Source organism: Leopardus geoffroyi, chromosome A1 (assembly GCF_018350155.1).
Source record: "Leopardus geoffroyi isolate Oge1 chromosome A1, O.geoffroyi_Oge1_pat1.0, whole genome shotgun sequence".
NCBI lineage: Eukaryota > Metazoa > Chordata > Mammalia > Carnivora > Felidae > Leopardus > Leopardus geoffroyi.
Window position 1 is genome coordinate 171,392,297 of NC_059326.1, and position 22,886 is coordinate 171,415,182.

The window sequence follows — 22,886 nt, forward strand, 5'->3', positions numbered from 1 at the left end:
GGCCTGTGAGATCATGACCTGAACTGAAGTCGGACGCCCAACCGACTGAGCCACCCAGGCGTCCCTAAGCCTTTATATTCTACAAAAGAGGTGACATTGTCCTGTATGCATGGCATGGTGACTGGAAGACTGTTATGGAGGGAGGTGAAGGATCCATGGCAATCTACCTGTTCATTGTCAACCTAGTAGTCATTTCCTGCCCTTCCTTGTAAAGGGAACTCTAATCTGTTTCAGGGTCCGCCACCTCAGGGCACATGTCCTGACCCTGAGTCTACAAAAGTCTACCTAAGACACTCGTGGCCATCTCCCTCCTCTTGTCTGTGATTGGTTTAGTCTTGAGCATATGATGTAGTTCTGACCCACTAGCAAGACAGAAAGCCACGGAGAGCTCCCAACAAAAGTTCCCTTATGCAAAAATCATGACACCAAGAAGATGCAATCCATTTGTTCTTCTGGATATTGTGACTGGACAGGACAGCTGGTATTTGTGCAGTCATTTCACAACTATGTTGGGAACTAACCTGAACACAAAGCCAAGTCATTAAGCATGGCAGAACAGAAGATGGAAACAACTTGGATTCTTGATGATGGCATTGATGTGCTGAACTAAATAATCTAGGCAGTGCCCTATTTTGCCTCTTCTCATGTCCTTGTTATTTAAACCTCCTGTGGTAGCTTTAACATATGTCTACAATTCTTTCACTCTTTTCCTTCTAGGAGGTGGGACCTAAATCTCCTCGAATGTGAGCTGGACTTAGTGACTCACTTCTAAGTGAGTAAAGCACAAGTGACAGTATACAACCTCAGAGACAAGATCTTGAAAGGCACCACAGCTTCCTTTTCACTCTCTCTCTCTCTCCCCCTATCACTCATGGTCAGTGAAGCTAGCTATCATGTCATGAACACGCACAAGCAGCCTAAGGAGACATACATGTGGTGAGGAACTGAGGTCACCTGCCAAGAGACATGTAGGTGAGCCATCTTGGAAACACACCTTCCAGTCCCAGCCAGGCCTCAAGATGACTGCAGTCTCTGCCTACATCCTGACTACAACTTCCTAAGAGACTCTTAGCCAGAACAATCCGGCTAAGTCATTCCTGAATTCCCAACTCACAGAGACTGTGACACCTTTGTCATTTTAACAAACTACATATCAGGGAAATTGTTGTACAACAGTAGATAGTGAGGATACTTTTTAAGATTCGGTCTAACATTTTCTGACAAAGGTATGTTAATTAATAAAATGCTCTAAAAGACAGCATTCCAAAGCCACAGAGTTACAGGTCCTCTGGTTCGTTTTCCTTCTCTAAAAGTCTATATAATGCTATCTGAGATAAAGAGACATCTTTCTCATCAGGCCTTCCAAAAAAGGAGCTAACAGTTGCTCCAGGGGCTTTACTTTCACAACCATCTGGTGAGAGGCTAAAATCCCTCTGGTCATGATTAAACAATTGCATCTCATTGTATCCCTAGAATTGACTAGTGTTTCCCAAACTCTCTGACATAAAAAGGATCCTGAATAATATTAACGGATATTCTACCAAAAAAAAGGAGAGGAAAACTAGAGACTCAAAATATGTACACAGCATATTGAACAGTTCAGAAAAGTTTTTCAACAAAGACACCTGCTTTGCTTTTGTTTAACCCAGAATTTCTCAAGTTTAAGGTGACCATAAACTGTCCCCCTCATGCTCCTTCCCCCTCAACAAAAATACCTATAAGCATTGCTTGGGATATAAATTTTCTTCAGAACATAGGGAAACATGAGTGTGGATGAGAAAGAGCTCATCACAATACATTGAATGAATGTATTAGCATGAATGATCAAAATAATCCAGCACTATACTCAAAATACCATAACCATCCTACAGAGACACAGTCACATCCACTATCTGAGTAATCCAAAGTATCTAAGTTTAGACTTAGATTACAAGTCAGAAATGGTACAAGTCAAGAATTACCAATGTGCAATCAGTAGCAAAATAGGACTCATGCACATTTACTCAAAAATGAAAGTGCTTTTCTCCAAAAAGATTAGTTTCTTCATTCCCATTATGCAAAAAAAAAAAAAAAAAAAAAAAAAAAATCTGTTCCCCCTTTTAAAATGTTTAGTATTTCAGATGAATGTTTCCTCTCAAATATTTGGTATATGGAAAAAAACCTCTTAAAGAGAATTTTGAAATATTGATATCTGGTATGTAAGATCCCAAAAACTCAAATAATTCACATGATGCAGGCAATGCAGCCAATAGAGCCAAGGAAGCCAAGCTCTCTTGACTGGTAGTGCCAGTCCTTGGACTGTATCCTTCTGTTAAGCCCACAAATCAAGTGAAGCAAGCCCCACACTCCTGAATAAGTAGGAAGATCACATAGCAGTTCATTAGGACTTGCCCCAACCAGACATTGTCACATAAGGTAGATGGTTCTGCTCTGGAGTTGGGCCAAATGTGACATGACCAGAATACCTCTAACTTGTTAGTATTACACTCTTTTGCCTCTTAAAAATCAAACCCGCAATTATTTAATCCTTCAGCAAAAATGAGATTTATGAAGAGAAATGCATACAAGTGGGTATGTGAGGAGCCCTACTTCCCCCTCCATCCTCATAGCTCTCTATCTTTGATTCCTGATGTTTCACCATGCCCACCAACCATGAAAGAAGACTACTTTTTTATTGATTCAAGCAAGGACATGAATCCTTTTCTTAGTCCCCTTAGTACAAATGCGGATATGCTGTCATTTGGGAAAGTATCTGATATCTAAAAAGGGATCCCCCAAAGAAAATAAATTGATTAATTATGGAGTAATCTTTGAGTGGTCAAGTTTCAAAAGGATGGGATTCTGAAGCTACAACTATACATTGGCCCTAATGGCTAGTAAATCTGTTTGGACTCCTTCCTGGTTTCTTCTGTTAGTTACCCCTTAAGTGGTTAGCCCTTTCCCTATAATCCTTTATTGAGAGAGTATATTACCATCTGAGTCAAGGATAAAATGGCTATCTTCTTTCTCACCCACATCCATTACCCTGAACTGTCCAAGTTCCTTATTTTCTGTGACATGAGAGATTCTCATCTACAGCTTTCTTAACTTCGCATATCCAATGGTCAGCAAACCCATGAAGGGTATTATTGCACAGTTCCAAAATCTCTAAGAGCTTCAAGCACCTGTACCATTCATTTTTCTTTGCTTGAGGGAAAAACAGATATTGCATGGTAGACTGTGCTCACAAAGAGAACTTACAGCTACTACTCTAGAAGGTAGGGAGGACTTAGATGGTGTCAGAAACCAGAGATGGTCCATGAATGGCATCACACAGGACCTGAACAGACCTTGGCTGCCTTAGTCTAGCTTCTCCATTGAGCCAGACATGAGTGACTCTGAGACTTTTCCTGGACTCTCAGGTGAAAGAAAATGTGCCTGCAGTTCCAGGATGGGAACCAGCCCACATTGCCTACTGCCTTAAGCAATGAGCTACTTAGTATTTGATTTATGCGAGGCCCAACAGAGATTTATTCCAAGTGGACTGTTGTGCCAGTGCAGGTGCCTGAGAAACCTGGAGATAGTAGGACTGTCCTGGAAGGACAGAGAACATCATGGGGGGAACAAGCAGCAAACCCAAGATGGAGGAGGCAGTAACTTTAGCGAGACTTACCTACACAACTTTGAGAGGCTGAAGAATAGATCACCCACACGGCCAGATGCTGCTTTGCCTGTGGGAGTTACTGTCCTCGAAGAACACATTCTGGATGGAGACGCAAAGCATGGTGATGTGGGTGAGTAGGAGGAGCTTGAGAGGGCCACCTAGAAAAGAAAGAGGACTTTTATAGGATTTTTGGGGGTAGTTTTAGTAATTATTTTTCTAGAAGAGAAATGTAGATGTACAGCATTTTTGAAAGCTAACTGATAATTTCCCACCAATATTTCCCCACTTTTCCCTTCCCTACCTTACACTCAGAGCCACCAGGCTGTGTTCATAACCACATAGAAGAGAGGTGACAGCAAAAAGGTAGAGATTAAAAAAATATTCTATCCAATCCCCAAACACTAAAAGAGAGAAGCTGTTTACTTAATGTAGGAAATAGGACCTTAGACAACACCCTAGAGATCTCTATAACCTAGCATGGTTTGCACTTACCAAAGAATACCAATAGACCTGGAAGGCCAGGAGCAAAGGAACAGAGAATCTCAACAGACCCACAGAGACCAAGGACTGATACCTAGAGAGGAGGATGGACATTCCCAGCAGGGAAAGATGCTGCCCAGACAAATGCAGCTTTACCCCCTTCCACACAGTAGTACTTACTACACGTGTACTTTGAAATGTAGCTATAAATCTTAGGGGGTGAGGGAATGAGGACATCTTAAGTGTGTGCCACGTCAATGAAATAAAATAAAAATTAATTGAACTGTGGGGGGAAAATAAGGTCCTGTCTTGTTTGAGGTAAGATTATTCCTGCAACAATTACATTAAAAATGTAGGCTATAATTGTAATTCCCACCCCTTTTTCAGAAATGTAAAATGTACATCTTTTTTTTTTAATATGAAATTTGTTGTCAAATCGGTTTCCATACAACACCCAGTGCTCATCCCAACAGATACCCTCCTCAATGCCCATCACCCACTTTACCCTCCCTCCCACCCCCATCAACCCTTAGTATATTCTCAATTTTTAAGAGTCTCTCTCTTGTGCTCTAGTTTCTCTTCAGATCACATAAACCCTTTTTTAAGAGTCTCTTATGGTTCTTAGAAGAAGGGAATACAGTCCTCTTTCTATCATTTTAATGGTATGTTCTAGGCACATGTGAATAAGAGTCTGTATTAGTTTTCTGTAGCTGCCATAACCACGGATCACAAACTGGGTGGTTTCAACAACAGAAAGTCATTCTCTCATAGTTCTATACTAGAAGTCAGAAATCAAGGGGTCAGCAGGACCATGCTTTCTCTGAAGGCTCAAAGAGAGAATCCTTCCTTGCCTCTTCCTAGTTTCTGGTGTGGTTGTTGGCAATCCTTGGTACCCCATGGCTCATAAACACATCACTCCGATCTCTGCCTCATCCCTGTCTTCCACATATTCTCTTCCATGTCTGTCGCTGTGCCTCTTAAGTACACCAGTCATACTGAATTATGGGGTATGGTCATCTTAACTAATTACATCGACAATAGCCCTATTTCCAAATAAAGTCACATTCTGAGCCTCTGGAGATAGCATGAATTTGGGGAAGGGGGCACTGTTCAATCCAGTATAGTACCCATTGTCATGCTGCCTTCACAGCTGCATCCCAAATGCACAATTATCCTCTTAATTCTCTACAGAGAGAGCAGAGACCAAAGGACAACTTTTGACAAATTTTCTACTAAAGGAGCATAGAAAAGTCATTGAAATGTAGCAAACAAAGTAAATTATAATCCTGCTAGCCATGGTTCCTTTCAACGTCAGCAGTTCTAGGCCCATCCAGGTATCTCCTTGACTAATCCAAGAGCGGATTCCACGGACAAAAACCAACTTATTCCCACCAATGAAAGTATTCTTGACTCTTTGGTCTTGGAAACTAGACTTGAGGCCCCGGAGAACTGTTTATCCTTCCCTAGGGTCCAGGGTCTAATTCCCTTTCATTTTCTACTCTTGGACGAACTATGTTTTTTTTTTTGTTGTTTTTTTTTTTTTTTTTTTTTTTTTTTACAAGATAACTGGCAATAGTAATGTCCCTTCAGGAGAATAGTACCTTCTACCTTCAGAAGAAGAGAGTGGTCTTATGTAATTAATTAAGAAAGAAAGAAAGTCTTACTATCATTCATGACATAATTACAGCAGAGCTTAGAAGTTACACTTCAGTACATTCTGAGGTTTTCAGTTTTAAAGGACACCAAAAATTAAGAAGACAATTTTATTCAGTTAACTTAGCAACTCAATGTAGCTTCCAGAAGTCCAGGGGTCATATCTATCTTTCACACTAGAGTAATTTCCACAGCAGAATCCTCCATGTGATAAGTGAGCTCAACCACAATTCACTGAACGAATGAATCAAAGTTGAATTGTACAAGCCTTTTAAACGCTTTTTTTGATCTCCTCCCCAGCATAAAGTAATGATCATTCCTACTCTCCCTTTCAAATACAAAGTTCCTACACAGAACTCTCAACACTTACTCCCTTCTCCCCACAAAATCATACATTACCCGGGGAAAAAGTATCAGCATAAGGCACAGCTATTTAACTGCACACAGAGAAAAGAAACATGAAACATCCTTCCTCCCCCCAAAAGCAACTAAGTTCTAGGAGACATCGCTCTGGTTAAAGATAAGGCAACTATGTAAATTATAAAATAGAACTCCTGGGTAACCAAAAGACCCATTTATTTTCCCCAAACAAAGGAATACCCTCTTCCCAGGTCTCTGATTCTATCTAGAAATGTGTCAAGGACATTTTTCTGGCTTCTTTACTTCCATCCTTGTGCCCCATCTGCCCTTCCTCCTGTCCTACCAGGTAGCTCTCCATCCGGGTTGACACCAGCCTCTTATCCACACCCCTTGTGGGTTCACTGGACCCACCATTCTGCAGCTCCAATTCACCTGCCTGTTTAAGATTTAGGTTGTCCAAAACTGACCATTGACTTTTGACCTGCTATTGACTTCTCAGTCCTTCCTTTTGAAATGCTCCTTATGCTGACTTCTGCCATTTCTGGCTTCCCTGTCTTGCTCATGTAATTTAACCTCAACATCTATCTGCCCCTCTGCCTTCTGACTCCTCTCTGGCTCAGCTTTCCTTCAGTATTTCCTCTGGCCTTGTGTCTATCCAGCCCTTCTTAGATTACCAGTCACCCTGGCCGTAGCCTTCAAGTTCTTGTAGTAACACACTCCTCCCTGGCCATCCTCCCCAAGGACACTAGACTTCTGTCTCTCACTATCCACCTCACTGGGCACTCCAATCCTTTGTCCATATTCCTTGTCTGTAATATGAAGACCTTCACAAATGGATCCTTATATCCTCTCCCTGTTCTACTTGCTGCACATGAGGATTATCATATGGGTCATCAGATTACTGAACACTAATTATCCAATACTAAAGTTGGATAAACACTTTATAAACCCAAACTACCCAAATCTACACTGTGAGATATTGTCAGTAACTGCATCTCATTTTTGTTTTATTTTATAATAGATTATACAGTTTTTAGTTCAATTTAAAAAAGTTAATCTTAGCATCTAGACAAGTGAAATTTGAACTTAAAAATTTTCTAAGTTTGCTTCTTCCTTGAGAAAGAACAGTATGAGTAGGAGCTCTGTAAGCAGATGGCCTTGTTTGAGTCTTAAATCTGTCACTTACTATATGCATGTCTTCTGGAGCAAATTACCTAAACTATGCCTCATTTTTTTCATCCAGAAACTGGGAATGATACTATTTCTAACCTCAAAGGCCTATTATAAGGTTGAAATGCCTTCAAAAATGTAAAGGGCTTACAACAGAATTTAGAGCATAAAAAGCTTTCCATGAGTACTCACTACCATTATTATTGTTCCTGATTGAAGACTCAATCTACTGCAGTCAGCAGCTCAGAGGTCATCCATGAACTGTAACAATACTCGCAGAACCTTCTGGCAAAGCAATTAAGAAAGATGATGGCATCTCTATTACAAATATGTAGAAGTAAAGTCTTTATTGGGGGGAAAAAAGAGTGGAGCCCTACTGTCATGCCTTACAATAGCTGGAAAAGCAGTCCGGATCAGTCCATCACTGGAGAGGTTCTGATCTTACTACTTTAGTCATAATCTATCTAAGTAGACTCACAGATTGTTTTTTAATCAATAGTACCTAGAAACCATCTTCTTCTTTCCTTTTCTACCTCTCTCCTCACAATAACTTTTATTCCTGATAGAGAGTCCATGGATCCTCACATCCTCGAGCATGGAATACCATCTAGCAAACAAGCCAAATTCCTTACCAAGACTGAGGACTTCTCATAGCACACATTTGACACATTAGGTAGGTGATAGGAATAGGGATTCTGGCCTTATCCCTTTTGGAATGATGGGGAAAAATATAAGAAGCTCTCATTTCTTACAGAGACATTAACATCATAACCAAAGTACCAATTTCCTTTTAAAGATATTTTAGAACAATCCTCATTATTTGTGAATTTGCCTACTTGCTAAAATCTATTTGTAAGCCCAAAATCAATACTCGCAGGACTTTTGCAGTCATTAGTAGGCATCGAGTGCAAAAAATTTGAGTTGCTCCACGTGCAAGTTCCCAGATGAGGTCAAACAATGCAATGTTCTGCCTTTTTGTTTCAGCTCTCATACTGTAAGTAAGTATTCTTTTCATGATCTATTTAGGACACATTTTTCACAGTTTTGTGCCTTTTGTCAGTGATTCTACAGTTTAAAAGGGCCCAAGAGTAGTGTCAAAGTGCTTCTAGTGCTCCTGAGTGCAAGAAGGCTGTGATGTGCTTAAGGGAGAAAAAAAATGTGTTAGATAAGCTTCTCTCAGGCATAAGTTGTAATGTTATTGGCCACGAGGTCAAAGTTACTGAATCAACAGTATATTAAATAAGGTATCTTTACAGAGAAGCATACATAAAACAAAGTTATTGATCAGTTGATATAATGCTATGACCAGTCATTGGCAGGAAACTAACCATGTATTTTCCCTAGGGGCAATGGTTCAGTATTCACTAATTCAGTGTATATGGCAGCTTTATAAAACACAACATGAGTACAGTATAGACTATAACTGCAACAATGAAAATCAACTGTATATCCAAATCTGCATTAGTTCATTCCAAGAATTCCCATTGCTAGCCACTCTAAAAGCAAAGTATAGTAGGTTTTCATAACAAAACTACTCCTCCAAAGTAAATTTACTTGTTATATAAACTGCAAAATTGATTTAAGGAATCCACCCTTTTATAATAAAGGTGTTGAATATACCTCACCTGAAAGAGAACTGTGAGATAGCAAAAACAAAATTTAGTCAAAGAATGGAGATAAAAGAAAAAATAAAACAAAAACCATTATTGAACTGGGAGTTATCACTCCCTTTTCTACTTCCTGATTTAAATGTCACACCCTCTGAGGGTGCCTGGGTGGCTAAGTCAATTAAGGTTCAGACTCCATTTCGGTTCAGGTCATGATCTCACGATTCATGCGTTCAAGCCCCTTGTCAGGCTCTGCACTGACAGCACCAAGCTCGCTTGGGATTCTCTCTCTCCCTCTCTCTTTGCCCCTCCCCTGCTTGTGCTCTCTCTCTTTCTCTCAAGATAAATAAACTTTTAAAAAAATGCCAAGCCCTCTATCCCATCAGCCCACCAGATAGCAGAGAGATGACAGGCAACTATCACCAGCCATGAGGTTCTACTGACAAGGAGATCAGAGTCTCTTTGTTTCTCTAATCTTCCAGGCCCACAAGAAAAGAGCTCAGTAGGCATATACCTCCCTTCCCTTTCATCTTATAGAACAAAAACAGGTATGGCTTTCTCTACCACCCACCACCAGCTAATGCACCTCAGGATGGGCCCTGGCTCCAGAATAGAAAGAAAAGGTGAGTGACCTAGTGCAAAAAATTAGGAGTATCTAAGACCACCTTCACTTTTAAAACCTAATGCAAGGTCAGAGGGTCCTTAAGACCCTCTCTGGCACCAGTCTCAAGTTTGAGTTTCCCCAAGACCATCCTCAGGTTCAACACAGTGCTAGAAGACTCAGGGAACCCAGCAAAAACCATTATACTCATGGTTATTATTTATTATAGTGAAAGGTTATAGGTCAAAAAGTAGCCAAGGAAAGAGGCACATAGGACAGCAGTCAAGAGTTCCAGGCATGAGCCTCCAGTTGTCCTCTGCCAGTGGAATCATGCAAACAGTGCCTATTTCTCCCAGCAATCATCTCTGACAATATAGAGAGCACAGAGAATTGCCTACCCAGGGAAGACCACCCAAAGTACACCAGAAAGTACATTTTTGTTTTATGACATCAATTTCTTTTTTTGGATAAGGAAAAAAGGGATTCCTGCCTCAAGGTTGTTCCTGGGAAAAACCAGAATGACTATGGGATCCCAGCCACCTCTGGGTTACAAGCAAATAAATGGACAAACTTCCCTTTCCCAAACAACTGCAAACTGTAAAGGAGGAAATCAATAAAAAATCATCTGGCTTATCAGGCTTATTGTCTGATTGTTTAATTATCTTGTTACAATCAGGAGTTTAATACCTGGAGTGAAAGCTCAAAATCATACCTTTTTGTACTAGTTTTCTAGGGCTTTTATATATAACACAATAACACAGAGTGGGTGGCTTAAACAACAGAAATTTATTTCTCACAATTCTAGACACAAAGTCCAATATCAAGGTGCCAGCAGGGCTGGTTTCTTCTGAGACCTCTCTCTGGCTTGTAGATGGCTGTCTTCTCCCTATGTCCTCACAGGGTCTTCCCTCTATGTGTGTCTGTGTCCTAATCTCTTTTTCTCATAAGGACACCAATCATATTAAATGTAGGTCCTTTATAATGACCTCATTTTAACTTAATTACCTCTTTAAAGACCTAATCTCCAAATACAGTCACCCTCTGAGGTACTGGGGGTTAAGATTTCAACATACAAATTTGGAGGTGGAAGTGGGGGTCAATTTAGTACTTGATACTTTTTACAATTAATGAATACAAAGCTGGTATTAGAACTTTATGACAGGACATCTAAGAATGGGATTAATAGCTAAAAGCCTTAGTGATTCTGGCCTGGAGCGTGGCTTACATGTCTTAGAAGTAATTTAAGAAGTTGACCTAAGAGAATCCAATCAATGGAAAGTAAATCTTTCAATTATGTTATTGTCTACATAGATTCTATATTTTATTTCCTAAAGATATTTAATTTTATTATATGGACACAATAATGTACTTACTACTGATTAATCTGAACCATGTGTGGACTCAGGATTTGACTCTTGGTAATGTTCAGTCCAACATTTTGTAAAGTAACAAAACTACCTTTTTTTTTTTTTTTTTTTTTTTTTTTTTTTTTTTTTGCTTTTGTGTTAAGAGTACCTGTCTCAGGGATCAACTCCATAAGGCATTATCTTTTTCTCATAAATATCGTTTTATTAACTCATCCTCACAACAGACATTTTCTTTATTTTCTTACGGTAATCATCTTAGGAAAAAGTGTTTGCCAGTATTTGATAGCTATTTGTTAATAAAATTTTAATTCTGATGCTTACCATAAAATGTTTAATATCATTTAATATTGTTATTGAGAATGACATCAGATAACACTAAAATAAAAATTACTCATATTTGCTTCAATTGTGGATATTCTGAATTTTTTCACCTAAAAAAGTCTCATGAGATTTGTATTCCCATCTGATAAGTGAGAGTCATGATCACATGTGACGGAGTCATTACTCAGACCCCTGATGCTGGTTAAAAACAGTCTCTAAAATAGGCTCTGTTGCTTTTCCTGGTGTCTTGGCTGCACTGTACTACATCTACAACACTGCAGGTGTCTTTCATTCACTGCAGAGCAGTTTGTGCCATTGAATAACAGCAAGTGTGCATGTTCCACTTTCTATGCAGCTTTGACAGTTGGTTCCCGTTTTGCATCTCCATTCTGTCCCCTGGTTAATTCAATACCACATTAAGAAAGCACCCTACTATTGCTCACTCTTCAACAATAATAGCAGCTAACATTTGTCAGGATACACTAGGTTTCAGTTACGCTTCTTTCTGTGAAATGCATTCTCTTGCCTACAACATTCTCTTCTAGCCCACATCAAGGATCCCTTTGATTAGGACTTCCAAATTGCTATTTTCAACAATGATGTCTCTGAGTTCCAAACCAGTTTCTTCAAGTCCTTACTCAAATTCAGCAAGAACAAAACTCAACTTTCAATGAATTCACCTTCCCTAGCATTTCTCTATTTACAATAATCCTTTGTTGCATCGAAGTCCCAATCATTATATACTCAATATCTCGGAATCATCTTCAACTCTCCGTTATCCCTCTTATTTGGTTAGCAATTTCCACCCATGTCTCTCTTAAAAATTTTTATTATTTGTATCTATTCCTACATCTCTATCCCAATAGATTAACACACCAAGGCAATAACTCTTTCTTTAAGTTTAGGTAACACCCTCATCACTCTTCATGTATGTATTCTCTTCATTTATCAGTGTTTACTATGCACTTCTACCCAAATAATCATCCTAATGTACAACTCTTATCATGCTATGTATTTCCAAAATAAAATAGCTTAGGATATACATGATAAAGTCCAACATTTATCTTAGTTTTCAGTGCCTTGTATGACCTGATCCTATTTGCTGTAGTTTCTTTTGAAGACCTCTTAAGTAAGAGGGAAAGGAAGAGAAGAAAGGATAAAAAGGAAAGGGAAGGAAAATGTAAAAGGAAAGATGGAAGAAGAGAGGAAAATGGAAAAGAATATCTTCGTTGGAAATGACAGCCACCAACTTCAAAATAAATTAACCACAAAAATGAAATCATTGACACATATAACTAGGAATGTAAGAGCTGAATTTGGCTTTTGAATAGTTGGATCCAGGGTCCTACATGATATCATTAGTACACTGTGTTTCTATTTCACAGCCCTGTTTTCCTCAGTATCTGCTTTATTCTCAGTCAAGGTTTCTGTAAAAAGATGGAAATGATCCAAACCAGTTTAGCATGCCTATTTAGATAGCATTGGCTTACCTTACATCTTGTCCCCAACTCTGAACCAATCACAGTGACCAAGGACAAATGATATGGTCATTAATCTGACTTGAAATATATCCTCTTCCTTAGAGTTAGCCAGTGTGAGCCCCACCCGAACAAAATGGACGGAGAGTGAGGGAGAGGAAACTCTTTAAAAAGATTATGATGTGACATAACACATGTATGTAAGAACTAAATTTGTAAAAGTTAGTGAGAATACTTACCAATATGGAATTGCCAATTCTACTAATCATCCATTGGTGAGATCTTGTCAACTTAATTCAGTTTCTTTTTTACTTTACTTTCTTTCACTCACTCACACTCACACACACACAACAAACACAAAATAGGCATCGAATGTATGCCACCAGCTGCTCCAAAAAAAAACAAGATCCTCAAATGAACCTTGACAAAGTACTTCCAAAATTACAAATGACAAATGTGTATGGAGTTAAGTATGGGCCTTACATTGAAGTTCCCCACAATATTAATTTATATATGTATAGAGCTATGGATTTTAAAGAACTCTCATGTTAAAGCTTTTTTTTCCTTTCCGTTTTTTTTCTTTGTTGCTACTTATTAAATTTACATCTTAATGAAACGAAGATGTTAGTTGAAAGTTGCTCTAAGCACAATGATGTTTTCAGGAGAAAACTATATGACTTTTCAATTGCTTGTACTTATCAGTTTCTTTTTCTTTACTTTCTCTTTTTTTCTTTTGGGCAGAAGGTTTATGCAGAGCTAGAATAAACAATCCTAAAATTTGTGTGGAACCACAGAAGACCCCAAACAGCCAAAGCAATCTTGAAAAAGAAAAGCAAAGCTGAAAGCATCACAATTCCAGACTTCAAGTTATATTACAAAGCTCTAGTGATCCAGACAGTATGGTAATGACACAAAAACGGATACATAGATCAATAGAATAGAAGAGAAAACCCAGAAATTGACCCACAACTATATGGTTAATTAATCTTTAACAAAGCAGGAGAGAATACCAATGGAAAAAAAGACAGTCTCCTTAGCAAATGGTGATGGGAAAACTATACAGCAACATGCAAAAGAATGAAACTGGACCACTTTCTCACACCATACAGAAAAATAAGTTCAAAATGTATGAAAGACTTAAATGTGAGACAGGAAACCATTAAAATCCTAGAAGAGAACACAGGCACTAACTTCTTTGACCTCGGCCTGAACAACTTCTTTCTAGATAGGTCTCCCGAGGCAAGAGAAACAAGGGCAAAAATAAACTATTGGAACTACATCAAAATAAAAAAAAAAAAAATTGTGCATAGCAAAGGCAACAATTAAAAAAAATAAAAGGTAACTTTCATGTAAGGCCTTTTTTTAAATATAGTTTCAAGTTTTTATTTAAATTCCAGTTAGTTAACATACAGTGTAATATTAGTTTCAGATGTAGGATTTAATGTCATCACTTACATACAACACCCAGTGCTCATCACAAGTGTCCTGCTTAATACCCATCACCCATTTAACCCATCCTCCCACCACCTCCCTTCCAGCAGCCCTCCGTTTGTTCTCCATAGTTAAGAGTCTGTTTTATGGTTTGCCCTCTCCCTTTTTCCCCCACTATGTTCATTTATTTGGTTTCTTAAATTCCACATATGAGTGAAATCATATGGTATTTGTTTTTCTCTGACTTACTTCACTTAGCATAATAATCTCTAGCTCCATCCATGTTGTTGCAAATGGCAAGATTTCGTTCTTTATGGTTGAGTAATATTCCACTATATATACTCTATCCTCTTTATCCATTCATCTGTTGATGGACATTGGGCTCATGGATTTGAAGAACAAATATTGTTAAAATGTCTATACTACCCAACATCTACACATTTAACACAATTACTATCAAAATACCAACAGCATTTTTCACAGAAGCCAGGACAAAAAATCCTAAAATTTGTATGGAACCACAAAAGACCCCAAATAACCAAAGCGATCTTGAAAAAGAAAAGCAATGCTGGAAGCATCACAATTCCAGACTTCAAACTATGTTATAAAGCTCTAGTGTTCAAGATAGTATGGTGCCAGCACAAAAACAGACACACAGATCAATAGAAAGCCCAGAAATGGACCCACAACTATATGTTCAACTAATCTTTGACAAAACAGGAAAGAATATCTAATGGAAAAAAGATAGCCCCTACAGCAAAAGGTGTTGGGAAAACTGGACAGCAACATGCAAAAGAATAAAACTGGACCACTCTCATACACCATACAGAAAAGTAAATTTGAAATGGACGAAAGGCCTAAATGTGACACAGAAAACCATTAAAATCCTAGAGGAAAGCATAGGCAGTAACCTCTTTCACATCGGCCTTAGCAACTTCTTTCTAGATATGTCTCCAGAGGCAAGGGAAACAGAAGGAAAAATGAACTATTTGGACTTCATCAAGTTAAAAGTCTTCTGCACAACGAAGGAAACAATCAACAAAACTAAAAGGCAACCTTTGGAATGGAAGAAGATATTTGTAAATGACCTATCTGATGAAGGGTTAATATCCAAATATATAAAGAATTTATCAAACTCAACACCCAAAAAACACATAATCCAGTTTTAAAATGGGCAGAAGACATCAATTTTTTCAAAGAAAACATCCAGGTGGCTAACAGACATATGAAAAGATGCTCAAAATTACTCATCATCAGGGAAATACAAATCAAAACTACAATGATATCACTTCACACCTGTCAGAATGGCTAAAATCAATACCACAGCAAACAATAGATGATGGTGGGGATGTGGAGAAAGGGCAAATCTCTTACACCGTTGGTGGGAATGCGAACTGGTGCAGCCACTCTGGAAAACAGTGTGGAGTTTCCTCAAAAAGCTAAAAATAGAACTACCCTACAATCCAGCAATTGCACTACCAGGGATTTACCCAAAGGATACAAAAATACTGATTGGAAGGGACACATGCACCCTGATGTTTATAGCAGCATTATCAACAATAGCCAATCATATTAAATCCTAGATGATCTGAATAACACCACCATGAAATACAGTTTTTCATTTTACACACAATGCATTCATTTCTCAGGAGACAGTAAAAGTCCCCTGAAAACTTCTCAGTTGTCATGTAGAATTGGTCATTTCCTCCAGCTCTATTCTCATTCTTTCCAGTAAAGTTCCTTGTGAAGAAGGCATATGGAGGTGCCTCAGTACTGCCTCTGCCAGAGCTCATTTTTTAAGGGGTTGACAATTGTTCAGAGAGCACTGTATTTCCTCTTTGTTCTCCTGCCCAATGAGAAAATAAATTCCCATTGATCCCACCTCCACCCAAAGAATAGCCCAACTTCTTCCAAAATTATTTCTGCTTCTCCTTCCAATCATATGTCCTTCCGAGTTTTATAGTCAACCCACTGGGAAGCCAAAATCAAACCCAACCAACTCAGAAACATAAAAGTTCTTGTAACGAAGAATAAGAAAATGCTAATCTCTGCACTATTATTCCAAATACTTTTCTAAAACATAATTTAGCTAATAAACTTTAATTCTCCTATGGCAATGGCTATTTGTGTTTTGTTTGTTTGTTAATGTTTTTATTTATTTTTGAGACAGAGACAGAGCATGAGCAGGGGAGGGGCAGAGAGAGAGAGACAGAGAGAGAGAGACAGAATCTGAAGAAGGCTCCAGGCTCTGACCTTCAGCACAGAGCCCGACGCGGGGCTCGACCTCACAGACTGTGAGATCATGACCTGAGCTGAAGTTGGCCGCTTAAATGACTGAGCCACCCAGGCACTCCTGGAAGTGGCTATTTGTAATATTCAGAAGCACATTCTATAGTTTTAATGTTCTCAACAAGCGTAACTTTGACATTTTAAAAGGTATAAATTCAAAGAAATAATGTAAAACTATGGAAATCCCTGTTTTTTTAATTCTTCTTCCATAATATTTCATAGTTGACTATACACAGTAGCTACTTTAAAATGTTTTCCTGGGGCACCTGGATGGCTCAGTCAGTTGACTGTCACAGTCTCACAGTGAGGTCACAGTCTCACAGTGTATGGGTTTGAGCCCCGCGTTGGCCTCTGTGCTGATGCCTCAGAGCCTGGCACCTGCTTTGGATTCTATGTCTCCCTCTCTCTCTACCTCTCCCCCACTTTGGTTCTCTCTCTCTCTCTCTCTCAAAAATAAATACATAAATAAAATGCTTTCTTAAAATTAATTAAAGCATTGTCTTTGGAGATCCAAAATGCCAAACTTGATAGAGAAAAACTTCTTTAATTCATATCTCATTAATTCAGATTGCTCTTTCAATTAAGAACTAAATTGTCTACCTTAGTTCTACTAATAAGAAATGTGACATGACAATTATATAATGTAATCATAACAGATATGAATTGAGTGCTGATTGGCAGTGCCAGGAATTACACTGTTTTATAGTATCTTATTAAATCTTTATAATGAATGTAAGTAATTAATCTGTTCTTTACAGGTGCAAAAACTAAATTTCAAAGAGAAACTAGCAAGGTGGTATCTATAGTGGTTAGAACCTAGCTACAAACACCAGGCTCTTATTCAACACACTATACTCTTTCTCCTTCTAAGAGGTAATCACTTCTTGTAAGAGTGCATTAATTTGGTAATTTTTTTTATACATACCTTCAAGTAAAGCATCTTAGCAAGCAATATTTTGACAGCATATTTTATTTATCATGTACATCTATAAGTAATTAAATACATTTCTTTCTTGAGTTTTTTTAAATATATCTTGTCATGAGTTGCTGAGACTTTCCTAGACCCCTCTACTAAATTTACTACCAGTTAGTATGTTTACACTCTGCATTCCATACCCATGACCCTCATTCTCATTACTCATAATTTCTAATATTTGCTGCCATTTCAGTTTTCAAGAGTCCTATTAAATTCTTTGAATATCAAAGTTACATTTGTTGGAAAACACATTTGTTAGTCTCAGATTTTAATAATTAAGATAAATTGCTGTAGAGAGAGGTAGGAAACTAATCTTTCCTATAAATCCAGAAATATTGAATTTCCCACAAAAGCCTTATTCTAATAATCTCATCTTTCCTGTAATGCTATTTCCCTAGTGGGAAGATCAGGTCAATGTGTTCCACAATTTTTGGACAACTTTGTATTTTGGATCAGAAATGTATGGCAGTGAACAGCTGTGGAGAAAATAGAATGCAGTGTGCTGAATAAACACAGGCCAATTCACACTGAAATTAACTCTCACTGTTTTAGCACAACAACCATAGAAACTATATGCTTCTAGTCTTTGTTGTAACTCAATCCTGCCTATATAGGCTACATTAGAGATGCCCTGATGGTATTTACTTCTATGTCAACAATCAGTTGGCTAGAATCTCTCCTAGCTATTTCAATTTCATCAACTTCAAAGACCATTTGTCTTCTGTGCCCAGTACAGACAAAAACAAGAGTCCTTCCCAGACAGCTGTGCCTAAGGGCCATGCAAAAGTGAGTGGTAGTCCAAGGCATGTATTTATGGAAAAAATTCCTAAATACTAGAACAAATCCAATACTTCTCTCTCCTGCCCCGTCCATCTGTCACCTTTCCCAAGTATGGAACAGCTCACTGTAAGTGGACGATATGTTCCCAGCTGCGGCTGACTCATATCATGACTATGAATCCAAATCAGCATCTTCCCAGTGTGGGAAAAATCTGAACTTAATCAATTCCCCATGTAGAAGGCACTTCCAATTTGTCTCATCCTCTCTGGAGAACAAGAAAGTCACCTAACTTGGAAGATATGGTGACCTAAACTCATCCAACTAAGATGTGGAATAAAGGACAAAAATTGTTGGTGAATCTCTTACTAGAATGTTCAAAGAAAAAGAAAACCAAACAAACAGAGAACAACAATGAAACCATGGAATCTAGTCAAGAAAACTGAAGTCATGGTAAAGTACAAAAATGAATAAATGAGAAAACAAAATCCTAAAAACCCTTTCTCCTCTCAGCCAGCAATTTTCCATAGCAACCTATTCCAATCACAAATCAAAGTGTTGCTGAAAGACCAGAGCTATTGAAAGCATTTTCATCGTCCAGCACAAATGTTTTTATGTTAAATGTGCTATCAAACACACCTGGACTGACTATGTGGGCCACACCATTGAATGAGATAAGGTAATTGCAGCTGCATATCAGGTCAAAAGCTGCAGCTCAATGCAAAGGCATTCAAAATTAAAACCCCTAGAAATTTTTTCAATCATAAAATATTTGAGACATACAAAAAGTCTAGGATATAATATAATCAGCACTCATTCAAGCATATGTTTATCCTCCATGAGCTTAAGAAATAAAACATTAAATCTCAGTTTAAGTCTCCAATGTGTCCCACCCTGGCAGCACTACCTTTTTCTCCACATAGCTTATCATTATCCTAAATTTCATGTTTGTCTTTCTCAAAAATGTCTTTGTATTTTTGCTACATGTGTCTCAAAACAATATAATTGTTTTCTATATTTAAAACTTTAAATTGTATAATTATGTCTGCATCCTTCCTATATAAACATTATGTGAGATTTATCCATGATGATATAGGGTTCTTGTTTATTCTGTTATAGCATTTCATTGAACATATATGTAACAATTCATTTGTCCATTTCTCTAGTGATGGAATTAAGGTTGTTTCTATTGTTTTCTATTACCAACAGTGCATTTTGAAAATTTTTGTACATTTACCTTTGTGTATATTATTGAGTGTTTCTTTAGTGCAGGATCAGAAACCATGCCTGTGGGCCAAATCTGGCCTGCCATCTGTTTTCGTCAATAAAGTTTTATTGGAATACAACCATGCTTCGTTGTTTATACATTGTCTATAGGTGCCTTCACACTATAGTGGTGGAGTTGAGTAGTTGTGACAGAATCTGAATTTCTGTCAGATGGTTTGCAAATCTGAAAATATTTATTATCTTGTCTTTTACAGAAAAACTTTGCCCAACTCCACGTTAGGATATAAATTTAGCAGTGACATGTTTGAGTCAAAGGCTACATGAGTATTCAATTTTACCAAATGTTGCTAAATGTTCCCCAAAGTTATGTACCAATTTAAACTCTCCTCAATAATATAAAAACATCCCCATCTTTACTGCTTCTCATCCTCACCAGTACTTGAAATCTCAAAAATTTCCAAATTATGTCCATTTATTTTGTGGTTCCATTTCAAATATCCTGGAGTTGTTAGAATGGTTCACATCTATATTTGTGTATAACACATTTCAGAGTAATAATTGAAATGATAGAGCAATGACATAATTCCATCCCAAGGTCAGGCTGAGGCATAAAAGTGCCAAAGGACACCTTCCATTTGGTTCCAAAGAGTTCCTCTTCCCCAAACCCTACATCCCCTTCTCTTTCATGACACCTCTACCCGAATCACACTATCTCTAAAGACCTGGATCTGGTCTGGATCATGTATACCACGTTCTTCTATAGCTCCTAATTTACTATCTGCTGAAATGATTTCCTACTCTTTCTCTTCACAGACATATTGTACTGCTAATCATAGTTCCAAATGTTTCTCTTGAGTGGAGAGAAGAAAGGAAAGAAGCCCTACTGTTTTCAGTATGAGACGCCTGGTCTCCACATTGCACAACCTAAGGGCAGCCTGCCAGCTAGGCAGAAGCAAGAATATGGGGAAAAAAAAAAAAAAAAAGGAAAGATTCATCTGTGCCTCTGTCTGCTCCAAGGGTGATACTCCTTGTCTAGGCACCTTTGGGATTATCTGATTTTGTTCATGTTCTTTGATGGAAAAATATTACCTTTTTATTTTTTATCTTCCCAGGGCCCCTGATATTGTTCTGGAACACAAGAGTTGATTTAAGAGTATAGATTTTATTTCATTTAAAATTAGTTGGCTACGGTAAAGCAAAAACTCTTCCTTGTGGATATTTCTCTAATTTGCATGGGTAAATGAGACAAGGAAGTAGCATGGGATGATTATTGGAACAAACCCAGAGCATTGAAATCCCAAATTATGCCTCAGTTTGATAGTAAAGGCTATTGATATAAGTGATTTTAAGGAGGGGAAAGGGCAAGTGCAAGAGAAAAGGGAAAAGTCATTTGAGGAAGAAGAGAGGAAATCATGATGAAGGAAGAGAAAAGCAGCATGAAGAAAGGTTGAAAAAGAGGGTCATTTAATAAAAGATATTATAAATGATTAGCCCAATTCCAGCCACAGTAAACTACAAGTTGGGCTGTCATAATACAGGTACATGTGTTGATACTTAGAGGATAGGAAGCAGGGACTTCCTACCCTGGGGGTGACTAATTCAGGGCAGCGTAACTCAAAACCTTGTCAAGTATGAACTTCCCAGAAAGGCAAGGCAGAAGCAGTTGCTGGTGTGCTATGAGGCCATTCTGTGGCAGACAGCCATGGCCATGATATGCCTTGGGACTAACTCAATGATTTTCCTTTTGAACACTCTATGATTGGGTACAGAATCATCTGAGGCCATTAGTTTTGTTCCCAAAGATTTTGTCCTTCATTACTGGCAACCTCCACCATTACTATCTTTTTTTCAATCAGACTAGTTGTCTTATAAAAATTTGCAGTTTTTAAGCTTTATCTGAGCATGCATTCATTCTCCAGGCAACATGTGTCCCACAAATATTTATTGAGGGTCAACTCAATAAACAAATTACTGAGAATATAATTTTTTTTTTTAGAGAGAGAGAGAGGGAGAGCAAGCATGCTCCAGCAGAGGAGAGGGGTAGAGGGAGAGGGAGGGAGGGAGACAGAGACAGAGAGAGAGAGAGAGAGAGAGAATCTTAAGCAGTCTCCATGCTCAGTGCGGAGACCTAGATGGGGCTTGATCCCATGACCTTGGAGTCATGACCTAAGCTGAAATTAAGAGTCAGACATTCAACTGACTGAGCCACCCAGGCACCCCTAGAATACAAAATTTTAAAGAGACAGAGTCTCTGCCCTCAAAACCCTTACAGACATTTAAGTCACATCATTATGACTTTGATATGATAGAAGAAGGACATGAACCAAGTGTCCAGAGCAGAAAATTGGGGGCAATGAACTCTGCCTGGGGGAGTTAAGGAAGAGTTTTCACTAGATTTGAGCTGAATTTTGAAGAATGGTCAAGAGGAAGAAGGACAGTCTAGGTAGATGGACCAACATATGCAATGCACAACAATGTGGGAACACATGACATGTTTAGGGGAAATATTTTGAAATAATCACTCCTAAGGGATGTGAAGTCTCAGCCTCATGTCCTTGAAGTCTAAGCACAAGTACCCGTGGAAATGTCAGCAAGTTGAGAATGGATTAGGGACAGAGAGCGAGGTATGAGCCAGCTAAGGAACTGTGACATTATTCTCTTGAGCCCTGCACATCTCACTAACTTGAATTTAATTAAAGTGAATTGACGTCTAACTTTCAGCTAAGCACATGATTTAGTCTCTCATGACAGTTTTTGGCCAAAGTGAAAAAAAAAATGGGTTCTTTGATGGCACATTTGATGTATCAATGAAGATGATGATCATCTTCAGATATTGGAAGCACTGTCAGGTAGAAGAGAGATTTCACATTTTATGCCCAGATCCAGATGAAGGCCTAGAACCAATAAATGAAAGTTACAGAAAGGCAGACTATTGCTCTGGGTCAGAAAAAAAGAAAAATAAAGGTCTATGCAGTATTTAATTCATTACTAACAAATCTATTAATGCAAAACAATTATGTTAATGGGAAAAGGAACTGTTTCATTATGCAAGTGTTCTTTGGCAAAAGTTTTCAGTTTTATCATAGCTTGGTAGTGATACATTTTGGTTTGTTTTTTTTTCTCACCTCACAAAACTTCAAAGAATGACATTTTTTAAGAACCCCAAATAATGCATTTTAGTATTATTTAAATGACTTGCTCTAATAAATGACAATTTCTGTATACTTCAAAGCAGTGTTAGACTGGAGAATAACATTTTCTTCTTAGCTCACAAATACATATTAAAGAGTTAAGAGGAGAAACACAATCAAAAGATAAAGAAAGGTTGAGAACAGGAATGCAAAGCAAGAAATAATCAATATGCAAAATGGAAAGTAACAGGTTCCATACATATTACAATAAGGACAGAGAGGCCGTAAGCAATTAATGCTTCCTGTGTTTGCACAGAGCTAGAAGCTGGGAAGCTGGTTCCCCATATTGTCTGGGGCCTTGCCCTCAGACCATGC

At 38.1% G+C, this 22,886-nt stretch overlaps 1 long non-coding RNA gene across 3 annotated transcripts in view; it reads right to left on the reverse strand.

Annotated features, from left to right (window-relative positions):
* Nucleotides 1–3,647: 3,647 nt before the first annotated feature.
* LOC123609629 overlaps nt 3,648–22,886 on the reverse strand; it is a 198,111-nt gene continuing 178,872 nt past the window's right edge. For all 3 annotated transcript variants that reach the window (XR_006717874.1, XR_006717873.1, XR_006717868.1), the window contains one exon: nt 3,648–3,801. This is a non-coding gene — a long non-coding RNA (uncharacterized LOC123609629). The remainder of the gene's footprint in view (nt 3,802–22,886) is intronic.